Source organism: Notolepis coatsorum, assembly GCF_963971535.1.
Source record: "Notolepis coatsorum genome assembly, chromosome: 3".
In the NCBI taxonomy this organism is placed as follows: Eukaryota; Metazoa; Chordata; class Actinopteri; order Aulopiformes; family Paralepididae; genus Notolepis; species Notolepis coatsorum.
Genome location: NC_140167.1, coordinates 134,945,930 through 134,971,253, shown reverse-complemented (window position 1 = coordinate 134,971,253; position 25,324 = coordinate 134,945,930). Strand labels below are relative to the sequence as shown.

General features: G+C 46.9%; 1 protein-coding gene across 1 annotated transcript in view; it reads right to left on the bottom strand.

The window, feature by feature from the left end:
• gulp1a (GULP PTB domain containing engulfment adaptor 1a) overlaps window positions 1–4,827 on the bottom strand; it is a 485,247-nt gene extending 480,420 nt beyond the window's left edge. Inside the window, exon 1 of the mRNA XM_084309768.1 lies at window positions 4,711–4,827. The gene's annotated coding sequence lies outside the window, so the exon portion shown is untranslated. The remainder of the gene's footprint in view (window positions 1–4,710) is intronic.
• Between the last annotated feature and the right edge of the window lie 20,497 nt (window positions 4,828–25,324).

Genomic DNA, 25,324 nt, shown 5'->3' with positions numbered 1-25,324 from the left:
GGACCCAGTTTGTTGTCAAAGGCCTGCACCCCTTCTCTACAGTGGAGTCCAAGGGCTTTAGGTAACAACTAATCATTCAGTGTATATAGTTTTTTTTATCTTACATTTGTTGTTTATTATAAAAAGTCTATAATTCAGAGACATTTAAAACATTGTTGCTGCTGTTGCTGAAGAAATAATAATTTATTATATTTATTTATAATTTATTTATAAAGTTATATAAAAGAACATTGTTGCTGCTGTTGCTGAAGAAATAATATTTATTTATAAAGTTATAAATAATAAAGCAATGTCGATAAAGTACCGAACCGTTAAGCAGTATCGATAAGAGTAGTAGTATCGATAAAATCCTAATGATACCCATCCCTAGGTAGAACACACATATTTTGAATGCCTTCGGCATACTTCAAATGAGCCATTTTAATGTAGATTAACTCCAGGATTGCAGATAGATTAATCTAGATTCATTTTTTTCTTTATCTATGCCCACCTCTAATATATATATATATATATATATATATATATATCTTATTGCAGATTGTAAAATAGTTTTCTGTTGCGGATTAATAGTTAACAATAACCAAGTCTGCGGCCAGACCCTATGCAATTTGTTGTACATTGTGTCATGTAGCCTACAATTAACCAGTTTGTGATGCACACTAAATAATCTGATAAACTTCATGTCAATTCTGTGAATAAATACATAATTCCTGCTTTTTGTCTTTTTATGGGTATTTTTTCTTCTTCGGTTACACTAATATCGTGATGTATCGTAGATGAAATTTCTTGCAATATAGATTATCGCAAATATTGTGTATTGTGATATTATCGTTATCGAGGGCCAAATCAGTATTGTATCGTGACATCTCACCCCTAATATTTAATAACATTTCATCATAACATTTCAGTGCCCCCGAAAATCAATAAAGGTGGGCAACTAAAATGCCTGTGAAAATAAGTAAATGTTTAATCCTGTTAGGATCTAATCACAGTATGTTATCAAAGAGCACAGTACATTATCAAAGCTCACAGTACATTATCAAAGCATCTGGAGAATGAAATGCAGACAACTGCCAAAGCAACTCAAGTAAGGCCTGTGTTTTCCTCAATACAGCTATGACCAAGAAACCTAAAATGTAACTACCGTATATAACTCGTTTATTTTTGACAGATTAATGACCACTGAATCTCATTCTGGTGCCAATCTGAACTGCATACAATCAGCATTTCTCTGCACTTCAGACAACAAGCCGGCATGTCTGCTGACTGATAGTACTCTGTGTCAAGTACAACCTTCACAGATGTCTACACCATTCAACACGGCCAAATGCTGTGACTGAAATGCTCATCAGTGCAGCAAAGCACACTCTGTGGCATGGGTGTGTCAGCCTTTTTTTGCAAAAGAAAACAAGACTGTTTGTAACCTCACTTATGACCTCAATTTAACTCTGCTTGAGATCTGATTTCCGTGACCACTTCTGCTGCTCTCTCTAACCGAGGACTCTGGGATTGCTGGGAAATTGAAAATTGCCGTCCTGGGCTGCAGCTTCATCCTGAAGCCTCAAGGCTAACTAACACTGATTTGCAAAGGGGATTTGGATATTCATGGAATACAATATGTGGCCATAGGCACTGCATATGGAAGCGCTTCCTGCTGAAGCTATTCAATTACTACAGTAGAGTGGCTGAAAATCTAGGCTAGTTGTTGTCAGAGCTTTTGCATAATGCAATATGGATACTATGCCTCAAATTATAAAGCTTTAGAATATGTTTGAATATGTAAAGTGGTCTGGTGACTTGCTGATTTCAATTAATGTTGCAAGACATACATTTCACAAAATTTGCACTTTGCAGAATGATGACATAATATTGCAGTGTGACTGAGACAGAAAAGAGAAGAAGTGTGAGAACACAAGTGATCTATCCTCAGAGAAAGCTAATTAACTTTAGTTCCCTATAGCCGTCACAATGGTAACCCCATTGCATTTATTCATTAACACATCCTGCGCCAAAAACGTCGTACAACGTGTTTCAAGGTCATGCTAATTCTGCCATTCCACGGCGTACAACGTTATTGAGATCATATAAAAAAAATTCGCCATGGTATTCAGAATGCCCTCACCCAGCCTCGGCTGATACAGTGGGAGCCTGCACAACTCTGCAACGCTTCAATACTGCCGCCTGGTGGATGATCGGCGAGTTACAACCGGAAATGGATCTCTGGAGATCTCCGTGCATCTGGCTAATGCGTCCGGCACTCACATATTGTTGCGGGACTCTAGACACATGTCCGTGTGTAGCGATCGCTGCCATAACGCAATAATCGATATGATTTGGGCGTTTATTATGATTATACAAACCGGAAAAGGATCTAGGAGATTGCCGTCAAATAAGTGGGATCTTTTTCCTCCAGGCTCATCGGCGAACGGTAAGAGGATGCTGACGTCATTTACAGCGAGTTTGTTTATTATTATTAATGCAAACTGCTCTGATCAATATATCACCCATACTACATAAAGCATTTACTGACGATCACAGAATTATAAACGACCCCCCCCCCCGTTCATCCGCGCATGATAAGTCATAACGTTTAAACAGTTGAAATGTTTAATATAGCGTGTATCGCCAACAAACGGCAGTTGATAATCTATATGCGTTTATGCCTATAACTCACGTTCTAGGAATTACTGCAGAAAACGATAAAAACATATTTATATTCTAGACGGTATTTTCATATGAATGAAAAGGTATAACGTTCCTACATCCTGAACGATAGATAATCGATGTTGAATGGGCCATAGTAATGTCAATTTAGCAATACAATTTAAAAAGTTATAGCCCTGCAAAGAAGGTGAACATCTCCATAGGCTTAGACTGGTGGCAGTGATCATACATTGATGGATATAAGCAGGGATGCAGTGGTGGGTGGACGGGGTACCACGCCGTCCTAGTAGTTCGCTGAGCAGAAGTATGCGCAATCGCGCACGGATGTGCACGCGCGCACACAAAAATGCATTCACAATTGTTTGTCACTGGACTCGTCGCGCCGTGCGCCAAGTACCCGGCGGCCGGCACAATCTATCACCTAGACTTTGCATAATAATAGGATACCGATAGCATAACAACGAGAAGAATCAAACCAAAATACAAGCCTGTACCAATTGGTGGGGGTTTGCTTGAGCCAGCTGTGGAACCTCTCACTATGTGACAATGGTCCCGACTGGAAGGATCAAGGATGAGCTTCAGAAGGAAACTGTCCTTCTGTAAACTAAGTTACATTGTTAATTTAGTTTGTATTTACTTTTCTAGTTTAAGTTCATTCAATTAAAGAAATTGTAACTACAATTACATTTAAAACATTGTTTGTTTTTCAACCATATCTGTTGACAATATAATTTCTTTATATATTGAAGGCTACATCCTGCTACCTTTTTCAGCTTCTCTATTTCAAGGAAATATTTACAAAAACTAAACTAAAACTAGTAATTTCCTATACAAACATGTTTCCTACTATTTATTCTGCATAATACTAATCTGTTCTGTGCGCATGCGCACGTGGCATCCGGGCAGTTCTCATAATATAACTGCACCACTGGATATAAGCGTGGCAGTTAATGTGTTAACAGGGCATGTTTACTGATGGTGAAATATATAGCCTATAGATTGCGCTCTGCAGAACATTGGACAAGTCATAAATGGGGAAGAAGAGTCTACTTTGGCCCAGTATACGCCTCTATCTGACAGACAACATGGCCAAATGTGTTGGAACCTATAACTAATACTATCAGCCTATAGTAGCCTACCACACTTTCTCATCATATGAATGAATGAATGAATGAAAACTTTATTTAACAGATTGCAGAATGGGTACAATACAGTACGGCTCAATAAATACATACAATTGTTAAGGGGATGCAGACCTGAGAAAGACGTTTGTCTTGTTTCCATCAGGGTCCCCCATTTTCAATTCATATAGATATCATATAGATACATATGAGCGAGGCAGTGCCCCCAGTAACCATCATTCAAATATCTACTTTCGTAAAACACAGTTGGGAAGTGAATTCGGGGGCGAGTCTCTAAAGAAACTAGATCAATGTTACGCAAGGGTTGTGTAGAGACTACAATACCGAGACGAGGTGCCCAAGTTATTCTCCGGCGTCTCCGCAACAGTGTTAGGAGAAACATTGTAACGCAACGCACTTGTGTTTGTTTGTTGTTTGTTTATTGTATTCCGTTTCCATCAGCCACGGAGACAACTGGAAATTAGAGCCATTAAGAGATCGATGATTCCAACCGATCGATGAAAGCCAAAGACAACAGTTGTTACTACTGGAAAAGACATACTTATCCCCACTCGGTAGAATGTGACAGGTGGACAAAACGGCATAAGCGACCAATAATAAACAAAGGCAAAACTCCCGACATAGCGGTTTTCAGATGGCACCACGAAAGAAATAAAGATTGAAAAGGTGTTGCAATTGCGCAACAAAGGGTTTCTATAACTTAACTGTTATAAGTGATCACAGTTCCGGGGAATGAAAGGCTCGGTGAAAAGTAATCGGGGCTACAGTTGGAAGTTCGACTAGTGGCGAAAGTGTCCAAAGAGAAACAAACAAAATTGTAAGCAGCAGAGAGAATGGACTTAACAGCCCAAAAGCAACAACTTTTCCAACCTAAATACCACGAAAGAGACCATGGTCTACCTACCCTGGAAGACGATGGAGCCCCAAACTGTCCCGTAGAATAACTGGTCCTCTGCGCTCCACCACCACCACCAACCAAGATCAACGTCAACCCGCTCTCATCCTCTCCCCGTCTCCCCACAGCTGCTGGGTAAGGTTGGTGACGTCAGTGTACTCAGTTGCAACTGGCATATGTCGTTCATTTAAAGACACCGTCGACAATTATGCCATTTGGTGGAGCCGACGTTTATTCAAAGCGCCCGGTACGGTACCACGTGCGCATGCATTTTAAGTAGGCTACTGTATGAGTGTTCCCAGTGTGAATGTACTCCATTGAGCTGCACAAAAACAAGGAGACATCACCATAAGTCCAGGGGTGCAGGCTGCTGTGGTGGTTCTGTGGTTCTGCAGCTGGTTACCCGGATGTTGGTTTTTTACATCGAATTCCATACACCGCAATTATGCATCGAATTTTTTTTTGGCGTCGAATTGAATTTTATTATGCATTCGAATTGTTTTATTAACATTGCATTTTTATTTATATATTTATTTATATATAGGTAAATTCGGAGCAAAGAAATTCAGATACATGATTTTCAAAGTATTTATTTGCAATGCTATAAATTCGGTGTCTGAAACTATAAATGCGTGTCTGAAATAATTCAGATACAAAAATGCGGTGTCTGAAAAAATTCAGATACATGTTTTCAAATTCAGATACATGTTTTCAAAGTTATTATTTCCAGTGCTATAAATGCGGTGTCTGATTAAATTCAAATACTTCTGGCACTCATTTGCTTCCATAGGTTAGGACATTTACAGGGGCCAGTTTCGAATTGCAGTCTCCCGTAGGTGCTCCTTGAGAGTGGTTTTAAAAGTGGGTAGTGATTCACATTCCTTTACAGCTATGGGTAGGGCGTTCCACATTGATGTGGCATAATTGCGAAACGTGTTTAGTCCCTTGTTTGAGCCGAATCTGGGTTTCACATGATTTGTGGAGCTCCCTCTGGTGTTGTGGTCGTGGTATTCACTGACCTTTGGGAAGTATTTTGAAATGTACATGGGTACCTTAGTCGTGTAGTGTATCTTGTAGACCAGGCCCATTGCAAGTTGCTGTACTCTGTGGTCTACTCTAAGCCATCCTAGGTTGTCAAAGTGAGGTGGGTTCTAGGAGTAAGGTCAAGCAGTAGTCTGACCAGTTTGTTTTGTGATGTTTGTAATTTGGTTTTTAGCGCCTTTGAGGTGCTTTGGTACCATGAGGTGCAAGCATAGTCGTAGTACCCTTGAATGAGTGCTCCTGCCAGAGTCTTCAGGTTATTATTGTTTACCAGAGAGGAGATCCGGTACAAGAATCTAGTTCGTTGATTGACTTTTTTTATTACATTGGATGCCATTTTGTCACAGGAAAGATTTGCCTCTAGGATGGAACCTAGGTATGTAATTTCATCTTTCCTTGTGACAATATTGTCACCCACTGTAATTGAGAAGCCGTCGGTGACCTACTGTATGCTATTCAACATTGTCAAGGTGGACAAGTAGCCTATCGGGATATGATTAGGGCAACAATAGACACTCCGCCGATTCTCCCCACCCCGCAGGAGAGAGAAGGCTGCAATGAAGCTCATTAATGACATGGCTGAGTTAGATCATCCCCTGAACGACCTCCTCCCCCATGGACAGAGGAGTAAGCTTAGTCAGGCTCCTTAGGAACCAAAAGGAACTCTCATGCATAGCTGCCAGAATAAATTGTCTGAAAAAATAGAACTGCCACAGCTATCAGACCTTTTAATAATGAAACTGAAAATCAATATTAGTTGAAATTTCTTTATTTGGAATATAACCCCTTGAGATTAACCATCTAGTTTTCAAGGGGGTTCGCAAAGACAAAATATAGAATTATTATATTTTGACAATCTTACAGCAAAAACAGAACAACAACAGAATAAACAACACCACATAGCACATAATGGGTTCATAGATCTGTTATTATGATGTTGAGGTCAAAAGCATGAACAGGTCGTCTCACAGTGAGAGGACAGCATAGTTTTAGAGAATACATTTTCTTATATTGCCTAATTTGAATTAATTTGGGTGGAAGTTTGACTTGATTGACTGTTTGTTTATTTGTTTGTGTCTTTTTTCCTGTTTTTAATATTGTCTTGTTTACTTTTATGGGGGGCGACAGTGCAGGAGGTAGAACGGTTGTCTGGTAATCGGAAGGTTCCCAGTTTGATTCCCACTCCTCCCGGGCAACGTGTCAAAGTATCCTTGAGCAAGACACTTACTTAACCCCTAATTGCTCCTGATGAGCAGGTTGGCACCTTGCATGTGTAGCAGGGTGGATTATCCCTGCTTGGTGGGAACGGTTGCTGGCAGTCACAAGGTAGCTGGACACAGTAGAGCTCCGTCTGACTGCACCCTCGTCTTTGGGCCTGGAGCGTCAACCTGGGGCCCGGTAGTGGGAGTGAATGGGGCCCGGGATTTACCAACCTGGTTTGGTACTCTGCTCTTCCTCGCCTCTCCGGGGCGGTCAGCAGTACTCCCCAACTCGCTCTCACTTCCCTGATTACCTCCGTTAACCCTCCCACACCTAGTGACTGATATGCATAAATAAATTCGTTCCTCCCGCAAGCAGTACCCTCCCTTGATGACCACTAGAAACATTATAATGAAAAGAGGAGAGTTGGGTATGAAGGGGTTAATTATATATATATACGTTACCCACACCAAAAGAGTTAATACTGGGCACAGGAATGGACACGCACACAGAACCCCATTTAAGTCTTTATATTAATTGTACTGTTCAGTTACAAGGATTTAATAGGGGTGGTCAAATGGACTGAAGTCCTACTATTAGCTCCGTGTGTAACTCAATACCTTATAGACACATATATTATCCACCCACCTCTGGGTTAGTATCAGGGATAATATACTTCTATGTGTTTGACTCATCACCCACGTCTGGGTCGGTACCCGGTATAGTACCTCTATCAGGCTTTAATTATATGGCAAGAATAATACCTCCCTAAGGCTTTACTTATGATGCACCAGGTCTGTAACCTCCCCACAGGGAAAGGGTTACTTAAATGGGAATTATTATTAAAGAACCAACACGTTATCACACTCAAAGGAAATAAAAAATGTGGGCCCACTGTACCAGAACAAAAGTCCTATGCTAATGCCGGCATGTAATGTTTATGGGGTACCCCTATGAACTGTAGTTAGCAACCATTAGCTTCGCCCGTAGGCCGCACCACACTGTGTACTGTGTAATAGATCCGGAGCATCGACGCTTTATTGTACTTAACCAAAATGGCGGCCTCGCCGTGCCACCACCGTCCAGGTAGCAAGATGGCGTCGAATGCTCTCGTCGCGGGCGCTAGCAAGCGGGGCTGGAGCAGAGGGCAGTAGCTGGCTGCGAGCGTGTGCTGGGTGATGGTGACCTCTGCTGGACGGAAGAACTCCCGTGCTGGGCTGTCGACCGCCGGAGCAGAGCAGACGTCGAAACGCCGGCGAAGGCTGGTTGTTGACAGTCGGCGCTGAGTTGACGCGCAGCCATACACTTGCCCTACCTTAAACTGAAGCTACTCTCTGGGTCCCAAACAGCCCACCTGCTACACGGTTATACTGTTGCGCAACGTGGCTGGCTACACCACACTGTCTTCTTCAGCGCCTCGCGCTCGGTGTACACTGGAGTCAATATAGCCGTTAGCAGCATGCTACTTATACCGCCCACACTGCTACTATAACACGCTACCTATGGACGTTAGTCCTTGGGTTCAGTTTCTCTTACTCACGCACTATCACGGGTCCTTCTAGGATAACCCGTCATATACTCAAGTTCAATACGTTCGCCCGTGTCGTCCACACCGGGAGCTCCATCGAGACACGACTAATCACATCAAAGTCCACACTCGAAGAGGCTCGTTCTTCCCCCTTCCATCTACATTCTTGCTTCCTTCCCCATCTCTCTCGTACGCTCTCTGCCTGCCACCGCCCCCTGCTGGTACCGCCAACTAGTCACACAGGGAAAGGGGTGGAAGAATATGATCCAGTGATACTGTTTATAATCCATATTCCAGCCGGGTGATGAAGGAGAAGCCTGCGTCATTGTTCGAGGAATATCAATGGAAACTAGTTAGTATGTCTTGGTGCACCAGGGGAGATAAAAAGCAAGTCAGCACTTCTGAATAATAGCCATATTTTCAGGGTGCTACATTTCCCCCCACTTTGAACTTGCTAAGTCCTCTGCAAGTTAACTCAATGAAATACCAACCCACGCATGCATGAAAACGGTCCCGAGACCAACAGTTTCACACATAGATCGCCAATCACACATTATGCTAACAGTTTCACACACTCCTTCATGAGTTGGACACACTGTTCAACAAACACACTCTTGAGCACGTAGTCCTGGCGATACCGAGCGGGTAGCCAACCTCTGGTGCTCCTCTGGGGCCGGGTGGGTTCCACCCGGGGGGGTTCCACTTCCCCCACCTCTGACTCCGTGTCGGATTCTTCCGTGCCCGTTGGCGGGTCATGGACCACAGCCTCGCCCTCCGGGGCAGCTCTCTACCAGGACACCCTGGTCCACCAGGTCTTGTACGTGCCGCTTTACTTCTTGGAACACGTGGGGCGGTATTCGGCGGTGTCGTTGCTTGACCGGGTGTGCGTCACCGGTGGGGACGTAGTGAGTGACCGTGGTTGTGTAACCATAGTCCCCGTCGTCTACGGAGAACACCGCCTTGTGTTTCTCCAACACTTGATTTAGCCAGCTCACTTGGGCCGGTGTGAGATCCTGCAGGTTCGCCTGTACGGCCACGGCGAGCCCTCGGGTCCTCCCGTACAGCTCCACCTCTGGCGGGCTGTCTCGAGTCTCAATCGCCGTCACTCGGACGCCTCCGTCTACTTCTTCCACGGTCACCCTCTCTTCAGGCCGTACCTGACGGGGGCAGTGGAGCTCCGCCAGCCTGGACCGGGGTCTGAGCACCATCTCGACGCTGGTCGGGTTCAACACCCGCACAGGCACTCTTCCCTGTCGGGCGTATGCCACCACGTTCGCCACCAGTAGTCCGGGGGGCAGGTTGGCACTCAGCGTGTTCTCTAGCATCACGGGACGCCGCATCCCCGCCGTCGTCTCACAGTGGCCTGAGACGATCACTTCGCTGTGTGGGGGAATGACCACCGGCTCTCTGCGGCCACCTTGACGTACCCCATTCTTCCCGGGGCGGTACACTCTCGGGCTTCTTGGGCCATGGCGGCGACCACACGGTGGATGGCGATGCTTCTAGCGTTGACGCGTCTTCGGCTCGCCGGGCAAATCCCCTTGATCCCCTTGAACAGGCCGTCTACCCCGCCGAGCACATTCATGCCCAGAAGTCCCTGGACGGCGTCTCCTGGGGCCACTCGGGCGGAATCGTCTTTTAGTATGAATATGCATTTCCCTGTAAATGTCATATCTAGGCACTTCACCTCGGCGTAGAGACACCCCACTATGGGGATCTTCAACCCGTTGGCGGCGATGAGGGTGATCCAGTTGGAGGGGGTCAACCTCGACCGCGGGAAGTGTCTTCGGAAGTGGCTTTCGTTCATGGTGGTGACTTCGGCGGCGGTGTCGAAGAGGCAGCGGGTCTCGACCCCGTCGATCTGGACGTCTAGGGTGAGGCACTCCCCGTGCAAGTCTTGCGTCTCGGTGCCCTCTGCGGCCGAGTCGGCGACTCTGGTTACGACGGCGTCGACTGCCCTTCGGGGTCCGGGGTGGTACCCTGACGGGCCCGGAGCTTCGGGGGTGGGAGCAGAGGCTGGGCGTGGCTCGCTGGCGGGGCGGGGGCAATCCCTGCTGATGTGGCCCGGCTGATTGCAGGCATAGCAAATCAGCCTGCCCTCTTCGTCCCGGTGGGGCGGTTCCCGCTTAGCGGCGGGCGCGTTGTCTCGGCGTCGCCATCCGGGGCCGCCTCTCTGGGTCGCGTCTCGCGCCTGTTGGAAGGCCTGGAAGAGTTGCTCCTGCCCTGCGAAGAGCTGCTTAATAGCTTCCTGTAGTGCGTCTCCGCTCAGCGGGGCCTCTCGTCCCTCCGCGGCCGCGGCGTGGACCAGGGCCCGGGCGCCACCCCTAGTGGGGGGCAGGACCATCTCCTCTTCGGACCAGTCTATCGCCGCCATCATCAATTCGAGAAACGTCCGCTCCCCGTCCTCCTTTACGTACTTCCTCATCTCCCGTCGCAGCATCCCATCCCCCAGGCCTAGCACGAACTGCTCCTGCAGCCGGGCGGCAGGATCTGCGACTCGTCGGGGGTCTTGGCCCTGTATGCGACGCATCCGCTCTTGTAGGTCGTAAGCAAACTCTCTCACGGTCTCGCCATCTATTTGTCGGCGGTCGAGGAACTCGCACAGGCGGACACTGACCGGGGTCTTGTCTCCGTACGTCTCCTGCAGCAATCGGAACATGGCGTCCGGCTCTGGGGCGGTCCCTTCTATCACGAAGCGCACCGTCCGTTTAGCCTCGCCTTTTAGATGCTGTTGTACGAACTCCGCCTGTTCGTCGCCGGGCACTCTGCTGATCCGGAAATGCGCTTTCATGTCTCGGATCCAGTCCTCCACAGGGGGCTCTCCTCTCTCTTTTCCCCCTCCGAACTCGCTGCACTTTCGGTCCCGTTGGACATACACGGTCGAGGGGCCCGCATGGGATTCGCGGCCTTCCCCGTCGAGGGCGGCTTGGGTCTTTTCCAGGGCCAGCGTCTGTCGGTCCAGGAGGCCGGCTTGTGTGTGGGCTCTGTTCGCCAGGGCCTTCACTTGTGCTGTCAATTCCTCCATGGTTTCGGCCTCCTCCTTCTTTACCTCGGTGGCGGCGTCCAGGCCGTCTCGTTGCTCTTTTAGGGCCGCCTGAGTGTAGCGCTTCTCTTGGAGTGCCTGTTCGGTCATCTCCTTCATCGCTTCAGCTTGCTGCGTCAGTAGTGCCGCCTGTGCCCGACATTCCTCCTGCAGCTCCTCAAACTTCGCCGCCCTCTCCTGCGCGGCGTGGGTCTCCTCTTTCTTTACCTCGGTGGCGGCGTCCCGGCCCTCTCGTAGCTCCTGTAGGGCCGCCTGAGTCCGACACTCCTCCTGCAGCCCCTCAAACTTCGCCGCCATCTCCTGCGCCGCGTGGGTCTCCTCCTCGGACATCGTGGGTCTCTCTACGGGTCCCGGTCAAGGGAGCAAGTTAGGATGTTGATCCTGTTTGTGACGCCAAATGTAGCAGGGTGGATTATCCCTGCTTGGTGGGAACGGTTGCTGGCAGTCACGAGGTAGCTGGACACAGTAGAGCTCCGTCTGACTGCACCCTCGTCTTTGGGCCTGGAGCGTCAACCTGGGGCCCGGTAGTGGGAGTGAATGGGGCCCGGGATTTACCAACCTGGTTTGGGTACTCTGGTCTTCCTCGCCTCTCCGGGGCGGTCAGCAGTACTCCCCAACTCGCTCTCACTTCCCTGATTACCTCCGTTAACCCTCCCACACCTAGGGATATGCATAAATAGATTTGTTCCTCCCGCAAGCAGTACCCTCCCTTGATGACCACTAGAAACCTTATAATGAAAAGGGGAGAGTTGGGTAGGAAGGGGTTAATCATATATACGTTACCCACACCAAAATAGTTAATACTGGGCACAGGAATGGACACGCACACAGAACCCCATTTAAGTCTTTATATTAATTGTACTGTTCAGTTACAATGATTTAATAGGAGTGGTCGAATGGACTGAAGTCCTACTATAGCTCCGTGTGTAACTCAATACCTTATAGACACGTATATTATACACCCACCTCTGGGTTAGTATCAGGGATAATATACTTCAATGTGTTTGACTCATCACCCACGTCTGGGTCAGTACCATGTATAATACCTCTATCAGGCTTTAATTATAGGGCACCAGGTCTGTAACCTCCCCACAGGGAAAGGGTTAATTAAATGGGAATTATTATTAAAGAACCAACACGTTATCACACTCAAAGGAAACCAAAAATGTGGGCCCACTGTACCAGAACAAAAGTCCTATGCTAATGCCGGCATGTAATGTTTATGGGGTACCCCTATGAACTGTAGTTAGCAACCATTAGCTTCGCCCGTAGGCCGCACCACACTGTGTACTGTGTAATAGATCCGGAGCATCGACGCTCTATTGTACTTAACCAAAATGGCGGCCTCGCCGTGCCACCACCGTCCAGGTAGCAAGATGGCGTCGAACACTCTCGTCGCGGGCGCTAGCAAGCGGGGCTGGAGCAGAGGGCAGTAGCTGGCTGCGAGCGTGTGCTGGGTGATGGCGACCTCTGCTGGACGGAAGAACTCCCGTGCTGGGCTGTCGACCGCCGGAGCAGAGCAGACGTCGAAACGCCGGCGAAGGCTGGTTGTTGACAGCCGGCGCTGAGTTGACGCGCAGCCATACACTTGCCCTACCTTAAACTGAAGCTACTCACTGGGTCCCAAACAGCCCACCTGCTACACGGTTATACTGTTGCGCAACGTGGCTGGCTACACCACACTGTCTTCTTCAGCGCATCGCGCTCGGTGTACACTGGAGTCAATATAGCCGTTAGCAGCATGCTACTTATACCGCACACACTGCTACTATAACACGCTACCTATGGACGTTAGTCCTTGGGTTCAGTTTCTCTTACTCACGCACTATCACGGGTCCTTCTAGGATAACCCATCATATACTCAAGTTCAATACGTTCGCCCGTGTTGTCCACACCGGGAGCTCCGTCGAGACACGACTGATCACATCAAAGTCCACACTCGAAGAGACTCGTTCTTCCCCCTTCCGTCTCCATTCTTGCTTCCTTCCCCATCTCTCTCGTACGCTCTCTGCCTGGCACCGCCCCCTGCTGGTACCGCCAACTAGTCACACAGGGAAAGGGGTGGAAGAATATGATCCAGTGATACTGTTTATAATCCATATTCCAGCCGGGTGATGAAGGAGAAGCCTGTGTCATTGTTCGAGGAATATTAATGGAAACTAGTTAGTATGTCTTGGTGCACCAGGGGAGATAAAAGGCAAGTCAGCACTTCTGAATAATAGCCATATTTTCAGGGTGCTACACATGGTTGCCTCCGCCATTGGTGTGTGAATGTGTGAGTGAATGGGTGATTGTGAGGCATCGGCGTATTTAGACCACTATCACTAGGGCACGTGCCCTACTGATGATCATCTGTGCCCCACTGATAAAAAAAATAAATAAAAATAAAAATTATGCAATAGAATGGCCAGAGTAAAATAGTGCTACAGTACAATCAACAGCGGGGTGTATTAGAAGGCTATGGTGAAGAGGTACGTTTTTAGCTTATTTCTGAATATTAAGAGATCTAGCTTCCCTAATGTCCATAGGTAGTGTGTTCCATAACTTTGGTGCATAGTTAGCAAAGGCTGCATCCCTGATTTTCTTTAGACTGTGGCTTGGAACCTTCAATAGACCAGTAGTAGATGATCACAATGTTTATACTTTGTATATAAGGAGGAGGACCTTGAAATCAATTCTAAATTGATAGGTAGGTTACTTACTTGTAACTTCGGGTTTGATCCAAGGAGTAAGTTGCCCCATATTGCTCTGTAACATTTCTCTTTTTGTTATAGGACCGACTAGTAGGATTTCAGTTTTGCCCTCATTTAATTTTAGGAAGTTGTTCGTCATCCATTTGTTTATTGCTAAGAGACAGGCGGAAATGGAGTTTATAGCTGTGTGATCATTTGGTTCAGCGGAGATGTACAATTGTGTGTCATCTGCGTAACTATGGAAACATACATTGTGCTTTCTAATGATGTCTCCTCAATGTTCAATGTTCAATGCAAGTAAAGCACTTTAAACTTTAAGTATGACTAAATGCTTTCTTGACTATATATATAGTAACTGTTCCAAAATGCATAGATTTCTATGTATTTTAGGGGTTTGGGTGGCTAGCTCTTTTTAATATAATTGTCAGATTGTTTTATTTATTTCATAGATTTCTATGCATTTCAGGAGTTTGGGGGGCTGGCTCCCCAAAATAATTAAATAACATAACCCTAACCTAACCCTAAAACCGAAATAAAGTAAAAAAAAAAATTGTTACAAAATCCACCCATTTTCGCCCACAAACCGGCCAAAACCGGCCAATTTAAGTTTTCGAACTGAGATGTAGAGAAATAAACTCAAACTCAACTATTCAAGGTATCTTATGAGTTTTTTGTGATCACTATCACTAGCTTTTTGCACATATGTTGAGTGTAAGAATTGGGCCTGCATTGCCTAATTATGTAGGCCTTATGACAAACCTCAGTGTGACAGTGAATGTGGAGTGTGATACACATCCCCAATCTCCACAGAGGATATTTGCATAAGACTATGGCACAAGGGGAATATCAATGAGTTTAGGAATTAATTTGGGCATGTATCTTATAGACGATCCAAATGATCGAGGATGATCCAATGAATATAGCCTATGTGCACACGGCTCATTGCTCCTAAAGCCAGAAACCAGAGAGAACAAAGCCGTGAGGTGAGCCTGTAACGTCATCAAGAACTGGTCTCCTCTATAGAATGAGATCGGAAAGGAACGTTAAGGTGACAGTGAGAGAACCCAGGTGGATAAGCTCTGGGGATAAGCGTATAGCTCCATTTGCTGGTTCAGAATGGATAACTCTACATTCGACTAAAGCTTGTATAAATATGTAAACGCAGACTGTGGCATTTCACGGGTTCTCTAAATCACTCGTCATTTTGTCAGTAAAGCACCTCCCAATTTATTCATCTTGATGACATCACATGCTCAAGTCTAGTTCTCTGGTTTGTGGCTTATGATTTTCAAGCTTAAAGGAACACGCCAACATTATGGGAAATGCGCTTACCATCTTCTCGAGCGTCAGGCAAGAAGATAGATACCAATTTCCTTTGTATGTGTTCAGTAGCTTGTAGCCGGATGTAGCGTTCGGGAGCCTATCCTCCTTAGGATAGTATCCTACTGTCTACCTGGGTCACTTCTTGTTGTTATGGGTTCACCTTGTATGTCACCACTGATTGCTGTCATCACTAATTGTCTGTCACACCTGGGTGCTGCCATTGGTTGTCAGACTGCTGTCATTCATTGACAGCGTGGAATGTTTAGTATGTGCCTATTTTTAATGTTTGCTCTATCCTTTGTCATTTGCTAGAGCTTCACCTAAACTACGGACAAGATACAGATGGAACAAGCACTGACCTAAAGTCTTTATCACTGTACTTGCATATACTCTTATCCCTGGTAATAAACAGTACACCTGTTTTGGAAGAGTAAACCTATCTCTGTCTCGTTCTTCTTCGACAACTTGGAAGTCACTTACCCCGTTCGTAACAGAAGCTCTAGCCAATCATGACTTCCAACGAGGAGATACGGGACGAAATGGTAAACCTACGGGACCAGCTCAGAATCATGATGGAGCGGCAGATGGCAGTCGGTGTCGAGCTGGGTCGACTGGGAGATGTTTCCCTGTCTTCTCAGGAGACGGCGGAGACAGCGTTGGCGGCGGTGAACCAGGCCCGCTCTGCAGCCGCTGGGACGACACCAACGATGAGATCAGCAGCCGGAGTGTCATCGATCGGTGGGGACGGCGAGCGGGGGTATCCGGTAGATCGGGAGGAGTACAGAGAGCCACGCCTGCCGGCGCCGGATCGCTATGGAGGGGCTTCGACCGGCTGTCGTGAGTTCATCGCCCAGTGCTCTCTCATTTTTCAATTGCAACCGCGTACTTTCCCCAGTGAGGTGTCCCGGGTAGCGTACATTATAACTCTCCTCACGGGTCGTGCTCTCTCTTGGGCCACCGCGGAGTGGGAGAGTGGGTCTGTGGTCTGCCGCGACGTGGATGCCTTCACCCTGGAGTTACGTCGTGTATTTGATACATCCAGGGTGATTTCCATTTACGAGGCCGGCGGTTGACTTATGTCCTGTCGGCAGGGCATCCGCGCCGTAGCAGACTACGCCATTGAGAGGCGGACTGGCCTGAGATTCCCTGCTGTGTCCACTTCTTGCATGGTCTCTCCACTCCACCATTGCTAGAGGTGAACGTCAGGTGCCGTTCGTCGGGGGGGGGATACTGTAACGTTCGGGAGCCTATCCTCCTTAGGATAGTATCCTACTGTCTACATAGAGTACGTCACTGTGCGCGTCTCTGTTGGTATGACTTCCGTGAGTTGTTCAGGTCCATGTGATGGATCTGTTTCAGGGAGTTGTCAGAGCTCCTCCTCACGAAGCTCCTCCTCCGGCCTTCTGTGAGTTAGGACTCTCCTTCCCTGTGAGGGAGCCTCCTCAGAGTTCAGAGCCTCCTCCTCAGATTGTCAAGGTTGGTAGAACTTCAAAAAGGAGTTCTTGTTATGGTTTGTAACCGACCCCAATCTCACAACACAAGACAGGTATGAGAGTAAGCCAAAACAGGGCAAATATTGTTTATAGAACAAAAAGTGGCACAGTCCCTTTAAGGGAAAACACAAAAACACTAGAGTCAAGGAAATCTGGAAAATGCGGCACTGTGCCTTTAAGGGGCGAACAGGCTAAGGGACTAAGGCTAAGGGCCAGGGCTAAGGACCAGGGCTAAGTGTCAGGGCCAGGAACAGGGGCACTGGAGAGGGGGACAGGGACAGAGGCCTGGAGAGGCGGGCTGGAGACAGGGACATAGAACAGGGTTAAGGCCTTGGACAGGGCAAGGGCCAGAGCTGCTTACAGGGATGAGGACAGGGTTCCGACGGCGGAGGCCTGGCACGGGGACAGGGGCCCGACGGCGGAGGCCTGGCACGGGGACAGGGGCCCGACGGCGGGGGCCTGGCACGGGAACAGGGGCCAGACAGCGGGGCCTGGCACGGAGATCCTCCTCCTCCTCTTCGGATGCTGCAGATGGGCAGCGCAGAACAAAGGGGGTCCCAGGGGACCGGGATGGGAACACGCCGTTCTCCCGTGGAATACTAGGGAGCGACGACGAGCCTGGGTCCAACGGAAACGGGATGGGCACACGCCGTCCTCCCGTGGAATACTAGGGAGCGACGACGAGCCTCACCCCCAGGAACGAGGATCACGAAGAGACGCCTTCCTCCCGTGGAATCGGGAGCGATGACGAGCCGGCTTGACGTCTGGAGTGGGAACACTGGAAAACCTCCCGTAGAGAATTAGAGAGCGAAGACGGTGTCCCACTCCAGGCAAACGGCCACAGGTGGTGATGGCTGGCACGTCGTCTCACGCCGGAGATGCGGCAGGTGATGGTAACGTACAGGATGGTAACGTACAGAACTCCATGAACACAGAGTGTACACAGATACAGATACAGAACGAACACAGAGTCCAGAACACAGAACGACCCGACAAGGACTGGAGGGGAGTCTGCAACCTATGTACTCTCCCGAGGTGATTGCAAACTCCCAACAGGTGCGTGAAGGATGTCCAAGGGTGGGGGCTGGTGAAGAGTAGAGGAGAGTAAATCATCGCAAGGGTGGGGGCTGGTGAAGAGTAGAGGAGAGTAGACAGGGAAAACACAGGAAAAAGGTCCAGGGACAGGCGAATCCTCACAGTTCTGCTCTTTTGTGTGTGTATTCGATTCAATTCGATTATTGAGTGTGTATTGGTTCAGTGCCTCCTCCTCGGAGAGCCCTAACCCAAATATTACATAGCTCAATGTTGTAATATATTCTTTTCAATCTATACAGCTCGCGTGGGAAGTCTCTCTGGGGATTTCCGTCTCCTCCCTATGGGAGGGTGGTGGGATGTAAAAATGTAAACAATTTTTACCCTCAGCTGCATCACGAGGGATTCATGTCAGTCTGTGTTCTTTCTTTTTTGAATAAAATGAGGAAGGTACATGAAGCACAACGGCTCCGTGTCGTTCTCCCAGGCGACTTGGAGGAACAATGTTTGGTGTCTTGCTACAATGTTTGGGTCTCGACGCATACATAGTGCTGGCTCGGTGTGTTTCTGTTGAAGAATCACACAGGGGCTAAGTGCGCCTTGGTTGCTTGTTAAAACAGTTTTATAGGGCAACTGGGATGGAGTTTTGTCTCTTCCGAGCGCCAGTTTACTAGGTTGTCTCGATGAATTCTCGTTCATATCTGGGGGATGTTAACGGAATAGATCAGAACATAGGTAGAGGGGTCTCACGCCCTTGGGGTGGGCCACTGAGCACGGTTAAAATGGGGACCGTCTGGGTGGCGCCCTCTTTTCATGTTTTAGATCGACACGCATACCTACCCCCTCTTCTGGAGTGGGCATTTCGGCGTGGTTAGGACACGGGACTGGTCTGGTCGCGCTGGTCCAGGTCAGTTAACCCGTTGTCCGCCGGGGATGCAGATCTGCTGTTCTGGTACCCTGAGGGACTTGTGCTTTTTTCGGGGGGAAAAATGCCGGGTCGGTCCGGGTGTCACAGGGTTGGGCGCTATGGAGACCCTTTGTTGGGTACATGTTGTACTCTGCACTATCGTAATGGCTTACGGCCATACCAACCTGTACACGCCCAATCTCGTCTGATCTCGGACACTACGCAGGTTCGGTCCTGGTTAGTACTTGGTTGGGAGACTGCCTGGGAATACCAAGTGCGGTGTGCTTAGGGCTGGTTCTCCATTCTTTTCGCTCCTCTCTCACTCGTGGTGAAGAGGGGGCTGTTGGGGTGGTCTTGGACCTCCTCTGGTAACCCTGTGCTTCCCGTGCCACCGGGCCCGGTCCGAAGTAAAGTTTTGTTGATACCGTAGGCCTGGGATAACCCTTTTTTGAAAACTGAAACACTTGTACTGCGGTATAGCCAGTGTATACCCGCAGGTGTGTTTTGGGGTTTTTTCTTGAGGGGTTATAGGAACAACCACCGTCTGTACAGAGAGGGTGGTTGATTCCCTGGTGTGTTGGAGCAGAGTCAACTCCCGGGTTACCCGGTTGAGTGTGCCCCTGCACGTTCATGACGTCTGCCAATCATGTCAGCCTTCTCTGCCTTGACCCCTCTGGGTGGGTTTTTTTTAATGGAGGCTTCGTCATGGTGATCAACAATGCCAGCATATGCCCCTTCCGCCGGGGGGGCTGTTTTCAGCTGACTCCTTTGGCGCCTGTCTCGTCCGCAGTGCTCCAGGCTCAGGTTACAGCCTGTTGCCTGGTTTCCCCGGTGCGCTGCCTGCTTCCGTTGGTTAACCTTTTGAGTGCTTACGGCCATGCTGACTGCCTGTTCTGCAGGGTCAGTGTGCCAGACGGTGTGCTATTGGGGGGAAAGGGCCCGCTCTTGGAGGGGCCTTATCCGAATACGCTGGCGATGTGGGGGGCGGTGTCACCAAGTGACCACCTGGTGGGGTCTTGATGCCTGGCGTCATTGACCTCTCCGGGCCCCCGTTTTCCAGGGGATCCAGTCCCTTCAGTGGGTCTGGGTCTTCCTTCGCGCTCCGCTGCTACGGCCTTGCCACGGGGTTGGGTTTGCTCTTGACCCCGTGATTTCTGGGGGCAGTAACGAGGTTGTTCCTTCCGTTTGTTCCCGGGTGGCATGCGGGTTGTGCGTGTGTGTAGTCGTGGGGTCAAGCCACGGTCTGCTCACCCTGTGCGTTGAGTTGCTTGAGTACCTCTTTGCACGGTCGGATCCGTCGCCCTCCAGTGAACCTCCAATAGGGGGGGTATCCTCCATTAGGGGGGGTCGGGGGGGCTCGGTCCTCCCCGGTCTGATGGTTGTGGGGGGCCTCAGCGGGGTACATTCGTCGGGCTATGGCTCTGCTCAGCCCCTGTTATGCAGACAGGTGCTGAGCAAGCCATAACGACATAGAACGGAGGGTTATGTATATAACCCAGTTCTATGAGTTATGGTGCGCTCAGCACCTGGACGCCGCTGCGGCCCTTGATTTTTTATTGTGGTGAAATTTGTTGGGAAGGAGATGAGTGTGTGGCCCCACCCCTGCTTATGTAGGTAAGCGGATGGGGGTGTGGCCAGATGAATGCTGGCATGTAAAGGTACATGGTGGAATTTTTTATTCAGTGTATATACGCTGAAACGAGATATATGCAGACAGGTGCTGAGCGCACCATAACTCATAGAACTGGGTTATATACATAACCCTTCGTTACTATTATCAGCTGTGCTGCGTAGTAGTAATCTTCTAAACTAGGTATTGCCATTCCTCCTTTCTCCTTTGGTAATTGTAGAGTCACATATCTTATCCTTGGCCTTCCCCCCCCCCCCCATATGAATCTTGATATCTGTTTATTCCATTCCCTGAACTGGCTTTGTGGTATTAATATAGGTAGAGCCTGAAATAGGTATAGTAACCTTGGTAATATATTCATCTTTATAATTTCGATCCTTGAGCTAAAGTCTAGAGGCATTTTTACATTCGGCTTTTTTACATAAGGGTCCTCTATTTTCAACTCATCAAAACATTTAGAGACATACAAATATACAGTAGTTTCATAAAAATGCTAAAATGCAAAATATATACAATATATAATCTAATAAACCAATAATCTAAATCTAATATATAATATAAAAATGCTAAATGCATGGGTCTTTTGTCTTTAATGTTAGCTTGCAAACTCAAATACTGTCTTGGTAAGCCTCATAATGAATTGTTTCTGGTAGGCTATTCTCAGGAAAATCATGGGGCACACATGCAGTGATGTGCTTTACATCATGAGCAGTTTGTTTTGAATGAATAGAAGATTATCTCAGTAGTTAGTATGGATTTCTAAGATGGAAAGCAAGTCAATACAGTGCAAAACATCAACAACAATGACCACTTATCACCAATAGACGTAGCCAAAATAAACGAAAATTAGGATCTTAAAGGATTGCCACAATAGACTATGTTATGTACAGTTTATATAATACAGCTTTTAATGACGTTGTGCTTTCTAGTGTGGATGGGTATAGTGCCCTTAATGTAGAGGAGCTTGTTGTACTTTTTTTACTCCACTTGCACCAGCATCCTGGGCCCTCATTTATCAACAATAAACTACGCACGGAATTTAGAATGTGTGTATGCACAGAAAAATCGGGATTTATCAAACGTGCGTACACAGGTTCTACGCACACTCCGCGTTGATAAATACCATTTGTTCTACGCTCCGCGCTCGTGCACGATTTCAAGTATTTGCATATAGAACCGCCCGTAATTAACCATATACGGTAATGAAACACCCCCATGAAATGTGGAAAAGTGGACTAAACCTAGCGGACGCCTGGGAGAAATACGCGACAGGCTGACAGACGTGTACACGCTACGGTGATGTCGGATATGATATCTATTAACTTAAAGACCATTGCTGCCTGGGCAGCGCAAACACTAATAAAGACCATTAACCACTGTTTGGTGTTGGTTTCATTAATAATAACCATGCTGGAATATGAATGCCCTTTTTTGTTTCGTTCTTTTAAAGTTTGATTACCCAGGGATTAAAGTTCTCCGTCAATTTGATTCCAAATCGCGACGGATTTTCCGTACATTTTCTACCTGCATGATTTGTAGAGGCATACAATATATTTTGATGTCGGTATTAGGTATAGCCTATATAAATTATATATGCATAGCCTACATTATGCAACAGTAATTTGCGCATAACGCAGCATGGCACAGACATGTCACACGGAGCCCCGCGAAGCATGCATACAGTAAACTAACTTGATCGTTAATATAACTGTTGTCCTTGTATCTTTAAGCTTATGAAAACATTTAATAATATTTATATGCCCTCGTTTGGCCATAATAGCCTATTCTCAAATGGCCAAATCTCCTTGCTGACGGACCCATGTATAGCCTATATCATATTCCTATATGTCTCCAAGGAATCATGGGGCTCGAGGAAGAAAGGGAACCCCTGCTATAGCCTATGCTTTATAATGTTATATATGCTATTTTATTTACAGTAGTCTATTTATGATTTGTTTCCATAGCCGGTCTCAGTTATACTGTGGCTGAGATGGGTTGGGATTAATGAAGCTGATAGGAGACTGCTTCTCGGCTATACGAATTAAAGCCACGATTGAAAATAATGTACTTCCTTCTTGACAATAGCATATACTATAACAATAATACGAGAGTACAAGAACAATGAATCTCACTGCCATGTAGCCTACGCCAGGGACGTGCACAGGACTTTAGAGGGGCAGGTGCTCAAAGGCTGAAAAGGGCACTACACTTGTGTGTATTAAGCGAGCGCGCGTAGCGCACGAGCGTGATTTTTAAGGGCCCTTTTCGGGCGGGGCCCCCTTTTTATGCTTTTTGGGGGGTTTTGGTGATCAAATATTGAATATTGAACTATAATAATCAGTGCAGGAGCTCACTTATCCTTGAAAGACACTTTTATCACTGACTTAAAAGGCCCATACATCTCCATAAATGTTCAGGGGGGAGGGAATAAGTGCTTACCCTACAGACCCCAAGAAGTGCTGTATATTCTGTATTGTTTAATATAAATGCATTTTTTATTCCAATCCCGATTTGTATTTGAGATTCCCAAATCCCATCGGACTTGACTTCTTTGTGTCCCTCAATGAGTGTAATACCAGCATTCAACAGCGGTTTCTATCATGATCATCATCACCACCCACGCTATGCATCAACGTTGCGTACGCACAGATATGTGCTTAACCCGTGCGTACGACCATTTCTAAGCAAAGTGTGGGATTTATCAATTTGAACGTGAACTTGACTTATGCTTATATCTACGCACAGCTCGGAGCATGCGTACCTGGCGCCCGGTGGTAGAATATGATACTGCAGACGGACGGCATATGCGCATCAGTTTCATGCATGTTTCAATGCAGAAATAAGCTTCCGTGCATTACTCCCGACACTGGCGCATGTTCTGTATGAACCGTAATTCATTATAGTTCGTTGTGAAATAGCGATAGTAGTGTAATTATTGTCAAACCCTAAATAGCATGTGGACTAGGTATTTCCGAATGAATTCAGCCTGGTTCATAGCATTATTATAGGAATACTTCTCCGGTGTGCGCTCAGATGTTTTCAGAGATATAGGGCATGTCTATTTGCAGAGAGAGAGAACATAATAATATTAAGTAGAGTTCGCTACCCGAGACACATTCTCCTTGATTTGTACCGCAATTTGAGACCCACATTGGAGCGTGGAGCAAAACACAGTGTTGGATGTCTAATTTCCCCAACCCCACCAACCATATACAATATCCATATATCAATAACAGGAGGCCAGAGAGGATTTTACGCCAGGTTACCCAACATCATCGGAGCAATATATAGACTGTACCCATATAGCTTTCAATGCTCCATCAATAAACAAATCCAGTAATTTTCCAGGATTCCACTCGGTCAATGTACAGATAATCTGCGATGCGCATTTTGGCTGATAATGTGCCGGTGGCTGCGTCTCATTCAGGCCTAATTGTATTTAATTCAATTGTAATGTTATTACTGGGGTATCTAAAACATCACTTAAATGCAGATCAGGGTTATCCACTGAAGCCATAATGACTATGACCAGAACCACGGGCTCATGACGAGCGCACATAATAGGCATTGTAGAGCGCAGAGTTGGCCTGCTGAAATTGATTTCATTTCAGTCATTACAGTGCTTAATGTCGGGTCAGCTTGTTATTTATTTCTGTCAATGTGCTGGTTCTGTAGCAGGACTGGGTCAGTCGACATCCTTGGCTCCCGGCGCACCGAAGATAGTCTACACGCTCCCTCCTCCTCAGCGGAGTTGTCTGTGGACTTGGCAACTTCATTGGATTTATTTATTCTCTAAAAATATCTATAATCATACGATTAAATATTGTTTAAAATAAAACGCTAAATACTATTATTCTGTGTGTCATGTTTCCAAATAAGATTGTTCACAACGGGAAATGCTGTGTATACGTTCAATTTGTTGGTTGGCCCTCATTTATCAACGTTGCGTACGCACAGATATGTGCGTAACCCGTGCGTACGATCATTTCTAAGCAAAGTGTGTGACTTATCAATTTGAACGTGAACTTGACTTTGTGCGCATATCTACTAGGGGTGGGACGATACATCGATCCAGATCGATACATCGATGTAATTATCAACGATCGAATCGGATCGATGCGATGTAATAAGATCGATTCATATCGATACTCTTATTTTGAAAATCCTGTGGCGAGTCTCATAACTGATTGTGTTAAATGGGCATATGATATCATCTCATATCGATCGCAGGCACCTGAATCTAATCGTATCGTATTGTATCGTGAGAGACTTTGTGATATCGGCAAATATCGTATCGTTGTCCAAAGAATCGATATCGTATCGTATCATGATGAAACTGGTGATTCCCACCCCTAATATCTACGCACAGCTCGGAGCATGCATACCTGGCGCCCGGTGGTAGAATATGGATATTACAACGCAGAAATAAGCTTCCGTGCATTAGTTATTATTTTGCGCACAGACCGCAGAAACACGGGAACGTTTTGATTATATTTAAAAGGCTTTGCCATTGTTAAACGAAACAAGTGGAATTTCGAAGGTGTAAGCAGAATACAAGTCATATGAACACCCACAATATAGTGTTCTTCCCCCTTCCTACTGTATAAGAAAGAATAAAAAAAGCATTGTAACGAGAACAGAGGTTATTTGTTGAGTGTATGTGTATTACAAAAACCTTGCAATAAATGTGTCTTAAATTAATGAAAAGCATACATGCTCTGGATACAGAGCAT